This window comes from Pinus tabuliformis, chromosome 2_2 (genome assembly GCF_031772625.1).
Source record: "Pinus tabuliformis cultivar Carrire ecotype Pingquan chromosome 2_2, CPIR1, whole genome shotgun sequence".
NCBI lineage: Eukaryota > Viridiplantae > Streptophyta > Pinopsida > Pinales > Pinaceae > Pinus > Pinus tabuliformis.
Genome location: NC_142300.1, coordinates 438,685,619 through 438,695,870, shown reverse-complemented (window position 1 = coordinate 438,695,870; position 10,252 = coordinate 438,685,619). Strand labels below are relative to the sequence as shown.

At 34.9% G+C, this 10,252-nt stretch overlaps 1 pseudogene; it reads right to left on the bottom strand.

Moving 5' to 3' along the window:
* Positions 1 to 3,606: 3,606 nt before the first annotated feature.
* LOC149193146 (flavonol synthase/flavanone 3-hydroxylase-like) lies at positions 3,607 to 9,710 on the bottom strand (annotated as a pseudogene).
* Between the last annotated feature and the right edge of the window lie 542 nt (positions 9,711 to 10,252).

The window sequence follows — 10,252 nt, the reverse complement described above, 5'->3', positions numbered from 1 at the left end:
AGGCTTAGAAAGAGTCAAGATCTAGAGAGAGTTTGCAAATTCAGAGGAAGACTTTACAACCCAAAAAGAGTGTGGTCAGTGGAGAGAAAGGGTGCTTCTACAATTGCCAAGAAGGAATCATGGAGAGAGTGGAAAGCATTTCAGGAGAAAAAAAAAGTAACAGGGTTCTAGTGACAGTGACACTTCCGAGAGAGGCAAAGTCCACACTACAATTTCGGGCGCCATGAATTGAGGGAGTGTTACGAGCAGTAACAATGATGATGATGAGCTACTTCCTAGTCTTGGAAGTACCTCCCTTGCTAAGAGGGAGTACTAAGATATTTAGCTTGAGAGGTACTCCAAGCCCTAGGGTTCAGGGTTTGGAGGTTGGAGTGCCACAAATGGCTTTGTGGGCTTGGAACCCAAACATGTGGGGATTTTACCCACGTTGGTGGGTGTGGAACCATGAGGCATTTTGATGATACATGGAGTTGTTAGAGGACTCTTAAAAGAGAAAGGGGCAGCAAAAATCATCAAAATTTGAGCTCTAGAAGTGGAGATATGAATTTTTCTATGTGGTTGTAGGTTAATTTGGCATACAAGTCAAGTTGGCTTGAGTATTAAGTGTGCCAAATTAGACGGTGATGGAGCCACAGGAGTTAGATATAAATTGAGGAGAGTGTGAGGTCATTTCCTCACATCCAAGTGCATCCTCTCATGTATAATACATCTCTAAGGACACCGAGTTAGAGAAGAAAGCTAGAAAAAGTGATTGGTATTGTTTTGTATGTGGTTATTTGTCTTTTGAAGGGTTGAGGAGCTATAGTTGGTTGTCACATTTGTTGAGGGCAATTTGGGTGGGGCTTTGGGCATGTTGTGGTGGTATATGTCTCCAAGAAGCAAGGCACAACTCTTGTTGTATGTTACAGGTGGGCCGCAACCCTAAAGATCCTTGGACAGGGGGTCGAATAGTTGAGGAACAACTCAGGTAGGCTACAGACTTGAGTTCCTTGGAGCAAGTGGGTTGTATCTCTTGCTTGTGGGCTAGAAGCAAGCCTTGGACAACAACAAATTAGAGCTACATTGTTTGGAGGGAGGTCGCAGTAGTTGAGAAGGTTTGGTAGGCATGAAAAGGGTGTTGTAGCAACGTGCTAGCAAGCCCTAACCAATGACCAAACTTGCAATAAGGAGCACCAACCCTTTCATGAATGCAAGTATGTGTTGTTGATGTATTTGTGTTGAGATTGGATGCTAGTGGATGAGAAGTCCTAAGAGAGGACTTGTATTGGTCACTTGAGGTCTATGGGAGGGTAGCGTGAGAGTGGACCATGTAGCCTAGAGTAGGACCTTGATGGAGTATGGTGGTTGCTAAAAGAGGTAAGTAATGAGGAGCTGCAAGTTTGAGCCAACCAAGAGCAGTTTGATATAGCCCATGTTCATTGTTGTAGAAGCGACATTCGATGATGATAGGTGGCAACCCTCCCTGCCCTATGTTAGTCTTCTTTAGAGCAGCGCAAGAAGACTATAGTGGGAAGAAAAGGCCCAAAAGAGACGAGGAGCAACGATGGGCAAAAGTCTCAAAGTGTTGTTGCCTTAAAGGACAAAGGAGCAATTAGTGAACATGAAGACCCTATGTGTTGATTATAAATGGACTATCAATAAGAAGGCAAATTGGAGAGTTGAGTTCAATGGCCTAAAGGATCTAGGGCATTAAAACAGGGAGGTGTTGAATAATAGAACTGAAAGACCCACAATGTACAAAATACGACAAAGCAGTTGTGATTGCACGCTACATCAACGTGATCGTCATTGTATCTTGTATGTTGTATTCTATACTAATAGATGCTTGAGGCCATTATCCTTGGTACAAGAGCCATAGACTATTGTATTATTCAGTTGAATTAATATAACAAAGTCGGGTTATTGTACATATTTTTTTTAAAAAGTGTATATTTTGTGCACTAATAGATTTACTATTGTTTATATTACGTTGTGCGAAGTAGACTTCTTGTGATACTTGGTTTGTAGCATCAATGATTTAAGATTCTATCATACACATTTGTATTGTGGAAAAACAACAAAACACACTATCCAAATTATATGATGTCTTTGGAGATTTTAACCTACCACCGCTGGGAACACAAACATGCCATTTCACACTCCTTCGACAAATTCTATGAATTTATCACTGATAAAATTACATATAAATATAGATCCAATTATAGAAAGAAAAAAAAATATTTTATTTATTTATTTTTGTTATGATATATAATTTTAAAATATAAAGCTCTTCACTTATACATTTAAAAATTATTTTATTTTCACCATGTTAAGCTGCAAGACAAAAAAAAATTATCTTGTAATTTCATTTTTAAGATTATATTATGTTTTTTTTACAAAATATTAAATTAACATGAACAAATTTAAAAAAAAATTATTATAAAAGATAAATTGTTCTCTTTGCAATTACACGGATAAAAAATCTTAAATTAATTTTAAGATATGTATTAATGTCATAGGCCACTTTTAAATAAATAGATTTTTATAATCATATAAAACTTTCGTAAATAAAGTATGTTAAATAACCTAAAATGATTCCTTACACATCTTGTTGAAATTATAAATTTTATTTAAGTCAAAATCACTTATACAAGCATCTCCATAAAAACAAATATTTATACATAAAAAATGCAACAGTCAAAAAAATGTTTTTTCGTGATGTTTTACAAACACTAGGTGACCGCTACATCCACAACATTTTTGCTACTTGACCAACCATTGAGAGAGCAAGTGCAACAAGTACACCAATCACTAGTAAAAATGAAATAGCAATTAATGTAAACACAACCAATTGTAAAGCAATAGTCATGATGTCCAAAAAAACAAATATTTATACATAAAATTTGCAAAAACAAAAATATTTTTTCATAGTTCACAAACACTAGGTGACCGCTACATCCACAGAAAATCCAGTTAGATCAAACCCTAAATGGAATCTCATTAGTCAAACTAGCAGGGCCTAGCCCACCAAGCATGCGGAGAATTGACCCTATGATATCTCAATCAGGCCTAACCCTAAGGGCATCCAGGGGAATTGACCCTATGACCTCCAAATTAGTAAGGTACAAAAACTCACCAATTTAACTAACTCTTAAAATTTACAAAACGATATTATTATAAATAATTTCATATATAATTTTAAAAACTTTCCATTTCTATAAATACAAATTATTCTATATTTTGAAAATCTTAATTACTAATCTGATCAAATATTTTGAAAATCTTAATTACTAATCTAATCATATATTTTGCAAAATCTTAATTACTGATTTGATCATATACTATAAACCTAACAAACTTAATTACTAATGAAATACAAACATCAATTTATACTTGTTTCATAAACTATAATGATATTTTTACTTGCTCATGTCAAATTGTTTTCTTTAACATGAATCCAATGAACTATTGTTGTTTGAATTAAAGCCTTAACTTTAACACCATGTCCAAATTGTTTCGTTATTGCGCACACTTCTAATCTGGTGGGAGATATCATTGTATTCGCGATCAGGAAATAATGGAGAATGAGATTTTAATATCTCAGAAATTATTCAAGAAGAGCAAACATGATTAAATCAACGCTAAGCAATTTCTTTAAACATTGGAATGTGGTTTAGGAGATTTGAGTTAAGAAACACTCCGAAAACGAAGATAACGAATCACACTGAATTCAAATTGATCCAAAATGTTTGGCATTGACTTAATTATAAAATCCTGTATCGTTCCACTGGATCATTAAACAAAAGCCTTTGCTTTTGCAGGAGAGCCGCATAATCCTTGAAGGAGAAAAAGCTATAGCGAGGCCTCTTATCAGAATTCAAGACATCTGGCATTGGGTAGATGATGCTCTCTGTGGATGGTGAGTAGATTAGGGCCATGGAAGTGCTAGCCTGGTCACTTATCACAGTCGGCCTCCCTACCCTACTCTCGTACTCTCCATCACTCCAAACTGCAAGTATAAAAAAAAATATCAGTGGCTAATATATCTATTTTTTTTCCAATTTCATAACATGGTATCCAAACCCAACAGTATTGAATTTTTTTCAAGGACTATTGATTAGCTTCGTTATGTCGCCGAGGGTGACCAAGAGAGTGCCAGCCCGTGGGGAGACCCGAACCCAACTCTGATCCACGTACACCTCGAAGCTATCAGAGATGTTTTGGGATTGTAATGTTAGAATAAATAGATATGAATGCTTCAGACGGGCTGATTGAAATTTTGCAGGCCCTTTCTGATTCGATGAACATATCACAGATGCTTTATTCGCTAACAATATCTGCCATGAAACATGATCGGTCCCAGTCACCAACCCTCTAGTAAATGATCTAGGATCTCGCCTGCAACTTTCTCCATAGCGCTCGAATAATCTCCCAATGCACAGCACAGCTGGATACCAGAGTTCAAAACCGGTGAGGATTGAACGATTATCAATATTACAATTAGGCATAAATTACCATGGATTTGCAACTCATAACGAGGGCAGTGTGTCCAGATAGTCACCAAAATGCTCTGGTTTTTGCTAACCAGAACATATTGGAGAATGGATCTGTGCTATCCTCAATTGAGATTCAAAACTTACTGGTGTCTCTAAGCCAGCATGCTCTCTGTGTGTTTAGATACTTACATTGTATGAACTAAGCATGCTCTGTGTGTTTAGATACTTACACTGTATGAACTAACCTGCATCAGTGTGTGACTTTTAAATCCATGCTTAGAATTTGGCCAAGAGCCTTTCCTATCATCTAATCAATTTAGTTTTTTTACATTCGTGTGTGACTTGTAAAGACATGCCTAGAATTTGGCGTTCGACTAAATATTTGAAAACATAAATATATATTTTAAACTCAATTTGAAAGGACGATAAGTGCTTTAAGCTTTACAATTTGCAAAGACATATTAATCCCAGATTTAGATTAATCTAGGTTAATAGCTATATTTAATATATCAAATACAAATTCAAAATTTAATCCACAGTGAATATTTTCACCGTTATAAAAGTGTTTAATTTGATTCTGGATTTTGAAATATTTTGATAATTTAGATTACAAAAATGAAGCTATTTCATTTTGTCATTTAAATTTTCAAAATATTTTAAAAATCTGCAAATCTGCAAAGACTACTTTATAAAACCCGTAAGATAGAATTGTGAAATTTTTGAGATATAGTTATCATTAGTTATTAACCCAGTTCTGTAAACCTTGGATTGGATTAAAAGTTGTAGCATATTTTGTACCAAAAGATTTAAAAAATGAATATTCATCCAAATAAAAAAATTAGTTCTTATTATTTATTATTACATTTTATATTTTTGAATTAAAAATTTGAACAGATTTTGCACCAAAAAATAATGAATATATATATATATATTTGTTTTTTTACTCAACAAAATATATCACTAAATACCCCAAAAAAAAATCAATAAAAATAAATATGAATATATATATATATGTTTTTTTCTCAACACAATATATCACTAAATACAAAAATCATGGTAACACCAAGATTTCAAACCAACTCTATCCTAATGTACTCAAAAGGAAAGCTTTTAGAAATAAGAATACAAGTACAAATACTTTTCAAAATACAATAAAACTTCAGGAATGCTATGGCATAATGTAAAAATGATGCAATTTAAAATTTCAGAAAAACTCTGTCCTGTATTTAAAAGTCAAGTCAGGTTTCTAGTAATGCGAACATGAGATATCATTAAATACAAATATTTTTTAGAATACAATAAAATTTCAGAAATGCTGTGGCATAATGTGAAAAGGAATTTAATATTTCAGAAAAAGTCCGTCCTAATGTATTTAAAAGTCAGGTTTCTAGAAATGAGAACATGAGATATCATTAAATACAAATATTCTTAAAATACAATAACATTTCATTTTAGAAATGCTCTGGCATAATGTGAAAAGGAATTTAATATGCAATTTAAGATAATGTGAAAAGGAATTTAATATACAATTTAAGATTTCAGGCAAACTCTGTAGTAAAGTATTTAAAAGCGAGGTTTCTAGAAATGAGAACATGAGATATTATTAAATAAAAATATTTTTGAAAATACAATAAAATTTCAAAAATGCTTTGGCATAAGGCGAAAAGAAATTTAATATACAATTTAAGATTTCAAACCAATTTTGTTTTAATGTATTTAAAAGATAGGTTTTTAGAAATGAAAATATGAGATATTTCTAAATACCTATGTTGCATGAGTTTCTGGAAGGTAGGAACATTGGGAACTTGGGTACAGGTTTTCTAGAACTCAAAATTTACAGAAAAGACTAATCGCAAGCCGTAATATTATATAATAAAAAAATTAAAAATTAAAATATTTAAAATATTTTTTTAATTATATAATATATATAATAATCAAAATTAATATTGATTCAAAATACTCAAATATTAAAATCAATTTAAATATATAAATATATAACATATAATCTCTCTTATATATAAATATATTCTTTGGGTGTCTTTCTCCCAAAGTCTCTCCCCTTTATATATATAAAATGTCAAATTCATTATGAGTTCTCTGACACGTTTCTCTAGTCATTCTTACGAGAAAAAACAACTCCAATGTTTAAGCATTGATTGCCACATACAATATGCACACACAATCTTCTGCGATATATATACATAAACAACAAAAGAAATATTCATCAGCTTGACATCCCAGATATCGCCCTTACGTTGAGGTGCCACAGGCTTCCTTAACCCATCAAGGGATTGCTCCATTTTCTCAATTAACGATATTGGTGTTAAACATGTCTTTGGCCTTTCTTCCTGCGAAGGTTTCAACATAGGCTCATGTTTTGTGGGCAGTTCAGCATATTTCTCTACAGGCTTTGTATTCCCCGCCCCTAGGGAACGCCAGAACTCCAAAAAAAACAGTCTTCAAAGCACCCATTGAAGCTCCCCCTGAAAAGGTAACGTTCCCATACAGTTCCAAAGCTCCCGGGAACGTGGGAACCATTGGAACGGGTTTCCCACGTCTCCAAAGCGGTTCCCATGTAACAGAGCTAAATACAAATATCTTTGAAAATACAATAGAACTTCATAAATGCTCTGGCATAATGCAAAAAGAAATTTAATATGCAATTTAATGTTCTGAAGCATTAGGTTTTTTTCCATTGAGTTACACTATGAGATAATAAAAAGAGAATTTACAAGTATCAGAATGAGTATTGAGTTTTCCATCATATCACTGTGTTAATATTTAATGCAAACACTGCACTCATAATCATTCAATGTCAGGAAAAAAATAAGATGTCATAGGATGCTCTCAATCTCCAGGTCTATATCAAATCAGAATAGATATAGGTTGACTTTCTCTATGTAATGAAAATTTTACTTAAACTATACTAGCCTAGATCCATTTTAAATCTAGATCTACAAAGAGGGATCAAATCTATTTTCACTCTAAAAGAGATTTACATGTCAAGATTGGTGGATCTAAATTTAAAATGGATCTAGACTGGTTTAATTCCCTTTTAAATAGGCTACATTCCACATGAATACCATAGATTCTCAATATTATGAGTCAATACCATAAAGGATTTTTATTTTTTATTATTATTATTTTATAAAATTATTTTTATTTAAATATAGTTCTTAAATTAAGAATAAAGTAAATTTAAAATAAAGATATCTAAACATTAGGAAAATGTTCAAATAACCTCTTTATTCAAGTTCAAGTCTCCATTACAAATACAAACTGCCTACCTTTATACTGATTATCCTCTAACGACCTTTGTGCTGATTATCTTAACCACTTTGAATCTTCCTTGATTTTGAGCAGTAATCGATTCTTAGAAATAATAATAACAAACTGCCTACCTTTTTACTGATTATCCTCTAACGACCTTTGTGCTGATTATCTTAACCACTTTGAATCTTCCTTGATTTTGAGCAGTAATCGATTCTTACTAATAACAGAAATTTTAAAATAAAATAATAATAACAAAAACATTTAATTAAAAACAAAAAAACGAAGCACAGCATTAAAAACCAAACTAAACATACCTGACGTTGCCACATACCTGGGGCCAGATATTTCTGACGAAGTCTTCAATCTGGTTCGCCTATTTTCCTCTACTTTGACATCACTCCCTTTTTCTCTATTTCTCTACAGCCCTCCCTTTTTCTCTCTTTCTCTCGAGCAGGCTCGAACAATCCACCGCATTCCTTGTCACCCCTCTGCGCCACATCGCAAGAAGCGCCATGTCTTATCATCTGAGAGCACCCGAACTTCCCAGCAGAGTCGACGACCCTGCGCACCAAATCATCCCTCGCCCGTATATAAATCAGTGATAGGAAGATCGCACTCCCTCACACTGCCTTCACAGGGGCTTCAGGCAAAACCAGACTCGAAATGCCGAGTGAGTTCTTAAGAAAATCCGAGGGAGTGTCGTTATTAACTGCAGTGACTGAGGAGGACTAGTTGCCTCGCCAAGTGAGGGAGTGTCGTTATTAACTGCAGTGACTGAGGAGGACTAGTTGCCTCGCCAAGTGAGGGAGTGTCGTTATTAACTGCAGTGACTGAGGAGGACTAGTTGCCTCCCTGACTTGGCGACGGATGAGCCACCCGAGAGCCACACAGAGTATTTCCCTGCTGCTGGACATTCATAGAAGACATATCTACACAGACTGATAACAATCTCACGAGAACTTTGTTACTTAAATAACGAAAGTTCAAAGCCCAAGAAGACCGTAACCGCAAAAAGAGCCAAAGATGGTGACTATGTCGAAGAGCAGCAAAGGCCGAAGAAGTCCGTGACCAACGGAAAGAAACCCGGTGAAGAAGTCGGGAAAGATGATGAAATTGATGGAGAGCAGCCTGCACCAAAGAAGAAGAAACCATTCTCCAAGGGGAAAAAACCGCTGAAATCGGTGTCCAAGGGAAAGAAACCCGCTGAAGAAGTCGGGAAAGATGATGAAATGGATGCAGAGCAGCCCGCGCCAGAGAAGAAGAAACCATTCTCCAAGGGAAAAAAAGGCCGCTGTAGAAGAAGTCGTGCATGATAATGAGGCTGCTGAAGAGCAGACCCAGCAGAAGAAGAAATCTATGTCCAAGGGAAACAAAACCCGCTGAAAAAAAATTCCCGCCTTCAAACCCTACAAAAAAAGAAACCGCGGAAGCAGCAGCGAGAATACCCTACCCCCGTCCCCATGGTGACTCCTGCGAAGGACTCGCATAAGAAATCCTTGAGAAAGATGGTGCGCGTGTGGACGGACATGCGTCATCATGCATGGCTACCCTGGTTTTATATTGATGTTCCAGACCCTCATTCGCACAAACCAGGGTACCCTACCCTAACGAGGGTTTGCAGTATCAATATAGCTACCCTGGTGTGTGCAAAGAGGGTCTGGTGTGATGATGACTTTACCCCGAGTCGAAAATGAAATCGGTGTCCAAGGGAAAGACACCCGCTGAAGAAGTAATCCTGGCTTCGAATCCTACGAAAAAGAAACCGCGGAAGCAGCCCGGCTTCGAACCTTACGAAAAAGAGACCACGGAAGCAGCAGTAAGAATCCTGCCCATTCTTGCTGCTGCTTAGAGCAGGGATTCTCACTGCTGCTTCCGCAGTTTCTTATTCATTGGCCCAAGATGCAAGTAAATCCCAGTTGTATAAAATACTGAAGATGTAGGGGAGGTATGAATCCATTAAGAACAAGATGGATCAAGGGAATATCAAAGAAGATGTAGATGTATGGCAGGAACTTTATATACTACAATGATGTATAGCATGCATATTTTTTATTTTACATTTGGTACTATAATGATGTATAGCATGCACTTTTTTTATTTTACATTTGAGAGCAAAAATGGGTATGGTTGAAATTTAAAGCTCGAAAGACAATCACACGTTAGGAAATAATTTGTAATATATTACATTTGTGATTTGTGTAGGGTAGTTGTATATTTTTGGAATGGCAAATGGTGGGTTTTGAGTTTAGGAATTGAAATTTGGAGTGAAAATGATTTATGGCATCATATTTGTATCATGATAGTTTTGTAATTATAGAGTATTTTTTGGTATATGATAAAAATTTAAGATTTATGTGAGGACAATTGTAGTTTATTGTTTGTTTCTCTTTTCCAAGTTTTTGTATGTTGTAGACTTTATTTTGGTAATGTTGAGTCGAAGACAATTTGCTTTAAGAAATATATTTTGGATTTATAATCTAGATTATAGTGTGAGAAATCTTGTT